Source organism: Triticum aestivum, chromosome 1A, assembly GCF_018294505.1.
Source record: "Triticum aestivum cultivar Chinese Spring chromosome 1A, IWGSC CS RefSeq v2.1, whole genome shotgun sequence".
Taxonomy (NCBI): Eukaryota; Viridiplantae; Streptophyta; class Magnoliopsida; order Poales; family Poaceae; genus Triticum; species Triticum aestivum.
The window spans coordinates 291,301,077-291,309,273 of NC_057794.1; positions in this window are offsets into that span (position 1 = coordinate 291,301,077).

The following is an 8,197-nucleotide window of genomic DNA, read 5'->3' on the forward strand; positions in this document are numbered from 1 at the left end:
GCCGACCCGCGTCCCATCACTTTGTCGCAACCATGTCAGACGCTCGTCGTGCCCGAGCTGAGCGCCGGGCTGCCCTCGCCGCCCGCGTCGCCCAGATGGCTCCTGTCGGCGGGCCTCCTCATCGTTCTCCATCGCCCACCGCCAATGCTGCCACCGGCCCAGCGGGGATCGAGCAACAAGCATCCTCGTTGCACCCCTCGGCGCAGCAGGACGGCCGCACCGCCACTCCATCGCTGACCCCCACCGGTTCCTCGTCCCACGCTCGTCGCGCCCCATGGGTGCACTACTCATGGCGCGCGAGCTCCTGCGTTATCGCCCAGTCGACAACCTCTACGAGGACTGGCTGGACCGGATCGCCGAGCTTGTCAACATCGCAGGGGGCTGCCCAGCACCGTCCCTCTCGCTGCCTCGTCCACCGCCAGCTATGGGCAACACAACTCATGCAGCATTTCTACCACCCCTACACCAAGACGGCGTCTTGGCGCCAAGGCATGCGGCTCCGCGGCGCGACCCGCTACGTCAAGCACCCGCGCGTGAAGAAAGAAGTTGTCAAGAAGTTCATCAGCCGCACGAGAATGCTCCACCGCTCCCCGCACCGCCACATCAGGATCTCTTGCCGTGGCAAGGCCTTGCGCCGCTAGTCGTGGCGGCGCACGGGCGCCAAGATCAAGATCAAGCTCCACCTCCACAGCAGGCCCCGGTGACCACGGCCAGCTGCCGCACCTTCACCCCGAGCTGCGTAGCGTCGCCTGGCCAGGCAAGTTCAAGCCGGATCTGCCTCCTCGCTACGACGACACCCCCGACCCCGCAGAGTTCTTGCATCTTTATGAGCTGAGCATCGAGGCGGCCAACAGCGACGAGGAAGTCATGGCAAACTGGTTCCCCAAGGCGCTCAAGGACGGCGCTCGTTCGTAGCTCCTGAACCTGCCTCCAGGGTCGATCTCTTCCTGGGACGAGATGCGCGACCGCTTCGTCGCCAACTTCTAGGGCACCTGCGTCCGCCCCCCGGCCGCGGGCGACCTGCGCCACGTCAAGCAACAACCAGGGGAGACCCTCCAGAAATACATCCAGCGCTTCAACAATGTTCCTCTCAAGATCCCCAAGGTGATGGACAAAGCCATCATCTCTGCGTTCTCTGATGGCGTCCGTCATGTCAAGATGAAGGAGGAGCTCGTCATCCATGAGGAGCTGTGCACATCCCTGGAGCTGTTCAATCTGGCGACCAAGTGCGCAAGGGCTGAGGAAGGGCGCCTTTCCCTCCTCGAGCTCCCAGCTGCCGACCCGGAGGAGAAGAAATCCAAGGCCAAGGATGTGAAGCGTAAGGGAGTCGCCGTGCTCGCGGCGGAGCCGGACACGAAGCGCGGCAAGGACCATCCTGAGTCACCCAAGGGCAGACGCCCGTTCTGCGCCTTCCACAACATACGCGGCCACGATACCGACGACTGTCAAGAGCTCAGGGCCATTCGCGACAGACGCTTCGGTCAACGCCCCGAGCGCAATGACGGAGGCTTCGGTCGAGGAGGAGGACATGGCGGAGGACGTTGGGATGACCGTGGCCCACGCTAGGAGTGGCGCGACCGACCTCGTGAGGACCATTGGCAAGATCACTCTCGCGAGGGTACCTTAAGGGATCAGCCTCGCGAAGATCGCCCTCATGGCAACCCCGGTCTTCCTCTGCTGCCACCACCACCAAGAAGGAACGACGGCCACCATCAAGACGAGGGGGCCGGGGGCTTTCAGGAGCCGCGTGCTATCGCCTGCATCTTGGGCGGAGCTCAAGCCCCAGCCTCACAGCATATCTTCAAGCAGTTTGCTCGCGAGGTGAACGCGCTCCTCCCCAAGCTCGAGGCCACACGCCCGCTCAGGTGGTCCAAGTGTGCCATCACTTTCAGGTCGGCAGATCAGCTCAAGTGCGCGGCTATCGATGGCGCTCTCCCAATACTTTGTTCACCCGTCATCAACAACGTGCAAATCACCAAGACCCTCATCGATGGCGGCACAGGGCTCAACGTCCTGTCCGTCGAGATGTTCGACAACCTTCAAGTGCCATACGATCAGCTTCAGCCCACTAAGCCCTTCTCAGGAGTGACTGAGGGCTCCACCACGCCGATATGGTAGGTCCGCCTTCCCGTCACCTTTGGAGAATGCAACAACTACCGTACCGAGCTCATCGACTTTGACGTCGCCCACATCCGTCTGCCGTACAATGACATCCTTGAGTATCCGGCCCTCGCCAAGTTCATGGCAGTGACGCACCATGGCTACAACGTCCTCAAGATGCCAGGGAGCGGCGGGATCATCACGGTCCCCTGCGAAGAAAGAGATGCGGTGTGCTCCCTCGAGCGCGCCTTCCAAGAAGCGGCAATCAAAGACCCTGACAACAATGCAGCTCGGTACCCTCCTGAGGTCGTCCCTAAGAAGAAGAAGCAGCTACTCTGTGTCGGACCTCAGGAGGGTGGCACCGCAAGTGGTACCTCGTCAGGATCAGCGCCCGCACCTGGGGCGCCTCCCTCCATCGCATAGGAAGGCACGCCCAGCGCCCTCCTCGGGCAGGGCTCGGGGGCTCTCTCCTGGAGGGCCTCAGACCTTGCCAACATCACGAGGGAGGCGCTAGGGAATCACTTGGAGGCATGCTTCGCGACACGTCTCCCTCAGGAGGAAACCAGGCAAGGAGCGCACGCCGCTCAAGAGTTCATCACCAAGGTATCTCAGGAGCTTCAGGAATCAAGAGTAATACGCAGTGACCGCTGCCCGCCTGGCGCTGCTCCCCACCCAGGCGAGGGTGGTGAGCTGCGCGTCTGCATCGACATACCAGGGCTCAACCGAGCCACATCTCAGGAGTGCTTCTGGCCTTCGCGTGTTGGGCGCTGTGAAGGTCCACCTCACAGCTATGTTCGCATGTCGTTCGGCCTGCCGAGCGTGGCTGCTGCCTTCCAGCGTAACCTGCTGAGCATCATGGCGGGTCAGGAGGCCAGGCACCATGCAGTCCTAGCGGAGATGGAGCTGGTCCTTAGGAGGCCGCCCGAGCCTCCAGAGCCTCCCAAGGCTCAGGGCCCCGGTGGCTCGTGAGGAGCAACCCCTGCGCCAAGCATCTTCAGCTGCCTCAACACCCCTTCTGCAACGGAACCGGGTGACATTTTCCAAGTTTATTTAGCTGGGAGCGCCATCAGGGCTGCATCATTCCCAGGCCACGTGGATCCATCCCTGTGGCATGTATCCCGTATCGTTTATACCTTGCTGGGGGTGCCCCTCGGGCAGCATCATCCCCAAGCCGCTCGGGCCTGACCCAGTAGCACGTATCATTCATGCATTTACCTGAGCTAGTTTGCCTTCCATATTTAATCCATCTATGACTATCACCTGCTTGATTGTCACCCACAGCGGGAGCCGCACGCCAGTCATCCTTCTTCAGGACCCTTCACGTGAGAGGGTTAGGCACGGCGTCTGTGCCCGGGCCCATCTATCGGTGTCAAAACCGGCGGATCTCGGGTAGGGGGTCCCGAACTGTGCGTCTAAGGCGGGTGGTAACATGAGGTAGGGGACAAGATGTTTACCCAGGTTTGGGCCCTCTTGATGGAGGTAATACCCTACGTCATGCTTGATTGTTCTTGATGATATGATTATTACAAGAGTTGATCTACCACGAGACCGTAGAGGCTAACTCTAGAAGCTAGCCTATGGTATGATAGTATGTTGTCCTACAGACTAAACCCTTTGGTTTATATCATTGTTGAGGAAATCGTTAACTGGTAGCTGCTCGGTCGGCTGGTGAGTAGGGGATTAATAGGCTAATCGGCAAGTTAATCGGCCATTTAATCAATTAATCGGACGATTTATCGGGTAATCGGCTACTCGGGGACCCTATGAGTAGGGATTAATCGGCAAGTTAACTGGTTAATCGGATGAATTCTTGAACAGGGGTTTATATAGACACCAGAGGGGGTTATGGTTACACAAGGTCGGTTACAAGGGAGGAGATCTACATATCCGTAATGCCTAGCTTGCCTTCCACACCAAGGAGAGTCCCATCCGGACACGGGACGAAGTCTTCAATCTTGTATCTTCATAGTCCAACAGTCCGGCCAAAGGGTATAGTCTGGCTGTCCGAAGCCCCCTAATCCAGGACTCCCTCAGTAGCCCCTGAACCAGGCTTCAATGACGACGAGTCTGGTGCGCAATATTGTCTTCGGCATTGCAAGGCGGGTTCCTCCTCCGAATACTCCATAGAAGATTTTGAACTCAAGGATAGTGTCCGGCTCTGCAAAACAAGTTCCACACCCCATCGTAGAGAGAATAATATTTCCATAAATCTAATCTGCTGACACGTTTTGACAGCACGACATCACGTCATGGCCCGGTCTTTATCTGAACCGTTTTTCTCAACCAACACTGCGCATATTGCGAGGCGGTTTTTTGTCACGTCTTGTCAAAGCAGAGATTGTGTCCCCCTTATTACGGGATTCTCATCAGTACGGACATGGGTAACCCAACCATGCCTGTTGGCATGAATCCTAGATCTTAGGCAAGTCCCAAACGGCCACAAGGAGGACGCTTGATATTCACCTTCTTTATAAAGAGGGCGAGGCCTGTCCCTTTTTCCCCCTCGTGCTCAATCGAATCCTTCCCCCGCCTCGAGTTCCAACACCCAAGGCTCAGGTCAGGCACTTCAGACCTTTAACCATGTTCGGATCCAACCTTCAAGGTCGGTGGATGCCCTCCTCTGTCACAGAGGAGGACATCAAGAAGCTGAGAGAGGCCAGATATCTGACCGCCGAAATTTCACATAGGCTGCCTGTCCGAGGGCAGGTCATCCCTACTCCCGAACCCACCGAGAGTGTCGTGTTCATCTCTCACTTCCTCTGAGGACTAGGCCTTGCTCTGGATTGCTTTGTGAGGGGGCTTATGTTTTATTATGGGCTGGATTTCCACGATCTGGCCCCGGATTCCCTTCTTCACATCTCGTCGTTTATTGTCGTATGTGAGGCCTACCTTCGCATTACCCCTCACTTTGGCATGTGGCTCAAGACCTTCAATGTGAAGCCGACGATGATCGAGGGGCGGCACGCAGAGTGCGGAGGGGCTTTAATAAGCAAAAGCGCTGATGCCCCATGGCCAAAGGGTTCCTTCCCAGAGGTGTCCAGTTTGTGGCAGCGGGAGTGGTTTTACATCACAGCTCCCCGAAGTGCCAAGTGGGTAGCAGCCCCTATGAGGGAGTCCTGGATTAGGGGGTATCCGGACAGCCGAACTATATCCTTTGGCCGGACTATTGGACTATGAAGATACAAGATTGAAGACTTCGTCCCGTGTCTGGATGGGACTCTCCTTGGCGTGGAAGGCAAGCTTGGCAATACGGATATGTAGATCTCCTTCCTTGTAACTGACTCCGTGTAACCCTAGCCCCCTCCAATGTCTATATAAACCGGAGGGTTTAGTCCGTAGGACCAACAACACACAATCATACCATAGGCTAGCTTCTAGGGTTTAGCCTCTTTGATCTTGTGGTAGATCAACTCTTGTAATACTCATATCATCAAGATCAATCAAGCAGGAGTAGGGTTTTACCTCCATCGAGAGGGCCCGAACCTGGGTAAAAACATCGTGTCCCCCGTCTCCTGTTACCATCCGCCTAGACGCACAGTTCGGGACCCCCTACCCAAGATCCGCCAGTTTTGACACCGACATTGGTGCTTTCATTGAGAGTTCCTCTGTGTCGTCATCGTTAGGCTGGATGGCTCCTTCAATCATTGATAGCGATGCAATCTGGGGTGAGACTTTTCTCCTTGGACAGATCTTTGTATGCGGCGGCTACGCAGTGCAGGCCAACTCGCTTGGCCATCTGGAGCAGATCGAGAGTTATGCCCCTGGCCACCAGGTCAGGTTTGGAAGCATAAACCACACGGACTACATCCACGGAGACTTGATCTTCGACGAATTTGAGCCCTTGCTGAGTGCGCCACACGGTCACGATGAGCATGATTTAGCTCTACCATCAGACGGTGTTCAGGAGATCGCACCGGCGACCACTCCGACCCTCAATTCGGAGCCAGTTGCGCCATCCAAGGACAGGTGGATAGACCCCGCCATGGAGGCCGCATCTTCAGCGGCGATCGAGCCAAATACCGACCTTACCCTTCACGGGAGCCGTGACGCTGAACTGCCAGATTCTTCCCCGGCCACGGACTCCGAACCGCCTGCGCCCGTGCCTATAGAATCCAACTGGGCGCCGATCATGGAGTTCTCCTTCGCGGATATCTTTCAGCACTCGCCCTTTGGCGACATACTAAACTCATTAAGGTCTCTCTCCTTGTCAGGAGAGTCCTGGCCGAACTATGGCCGGCCAGATCAGCATGCGGACGACGAAGAAATTCGCCGCCCACCCACCACCCACTTAGTAGCCACTGTCGACGATTTGACCGACATGCTCGCCTTCGACTCCAAAGATATCGACGGTATGGACGATGATACAGGAGACGAACAGGAGCCACTGCCCACAGGACACTGGACGCCCACTTCATCATATGATGTATACATGGTGGACACACCCAAAGAAAAAGACGACGAGGAACGGAAGGACGCAGCGAAGGACCGTTCCCTCGAGAAGCAATCAAAGCGCCGGCGTAAGCGCCGCTCCAAATCCCGCCTCGGCAGAAACAACGATCATATAGACCTAGCGATAGAGCAGGGTGAGCCAGCGGACGACAAACACGGCATTGAACCACCGTCCGACCACGGCAACACGGAGAATCAAACCGGACAACCCGACTCCGGCGAAGATAATAGTCCGGATGACATCACACCGGACAGGCACCCGGAGCAACAGAATACCCATGAAAGGCTTGTTGCCACTGCGAGGAGTCTGAAAAAGCAGAAGCAAAGACTCAGGGCTCCACAAGACACACTCAGAATTAGATGGAGTGAAGTACTCAACACTGCAGCAAAGTACGGCGGTAGTCGCCACACAAAGAGCTACCCGAAGCGAAAGCTGCTACCTGAATTCGATGAGGAGGCCTTAGATCCCCCGCAATCAAAAAACAAAACAGCCATCCGGTCGGATAGACGACCTCGTGGCCAACATAGAGCGGCAAACGACACCGCACACAAGCCAGTACGCGATCCACGCGAGGGCTCACATCAAAAGGACGACGCAACCAGATCCATCTACGGGCCAAGCAAGCGCGCTCCAACACGCAATGCAACACAACAAAAATCCGAACACCACGGTACACCGAAATACAGGGGTGCCGCACACCCCCTATGTTTCACCGATGAGGTGCTGGACCATGAATTTCCAGAGGGATTCAAACCCATAAACATAGAGGCGTATGATGGAACGACAGACCCTGGGGTATGGATTGAGGAGTACATCCTCCATATCCACATGGCTCGAGGAGACGATCTCCATGCCATCAAGTACTTACCCCTCAAGCTCAAAGGGCCAGCTCGGCACTGGCTTAAAAGCCTCCCCGAAAACTCCATTGGAAGCTGGGAAGAGCTCAAGGATGCTTTTCGGGCAAATTTTCAAGGGACCTATGTCCGACCACCGGATGCAGACGATTTAAGTCATATAACTCAATAGCCCGGAGAGTCAGCCCGAAAGCTTTGGAACATGTTTATCACTAAAAAGAACCAAATAGTCGACTGTCTCGAAGCCGAAGCCTTAGCAGCTTTCAAGCACAGCGTTCGAGACGAATTGCTTGCCAGACACCTCGGCCAAGAAAAGCCGAGAACAATGGCAGCATTAACAAAACTCATGACCCGCTTTTGCGTGGGCGAGGACAGCTGGTTAGCCCGATGTAGCACCAGCGACCCAAGTACATCCAAAGTCAGGGATGGAAACGGGAAGCCACGACGCAGCAAAAACAAGCGCCGGAATATAAAGAAGACTGCCCGAAGAGCACAGTGGTAAATGCTGGATTCAGAAGCTCTCGGCCAGGTCAGCAAAAGCTGCCCTCCAAAGGTAACAGAGATGAACTGTCCAGCCTGAACAAGATTCTGGACAAACTATGTCAAATCCACAGCTCCCCCAATAAACCTGCAAATCATACCCATAGAGAATGTTGGGTCTTCAAGCAGTCCGGCAAACTCAACGCCGAACACAAGGGGCAGGATACACCAAGAAAAGACGAGGACGAGCCTCACAAGCAAAGCACTAGGGAACAGAATAAATTCCCACCAAAAGTCAAAATAGTAAACATGT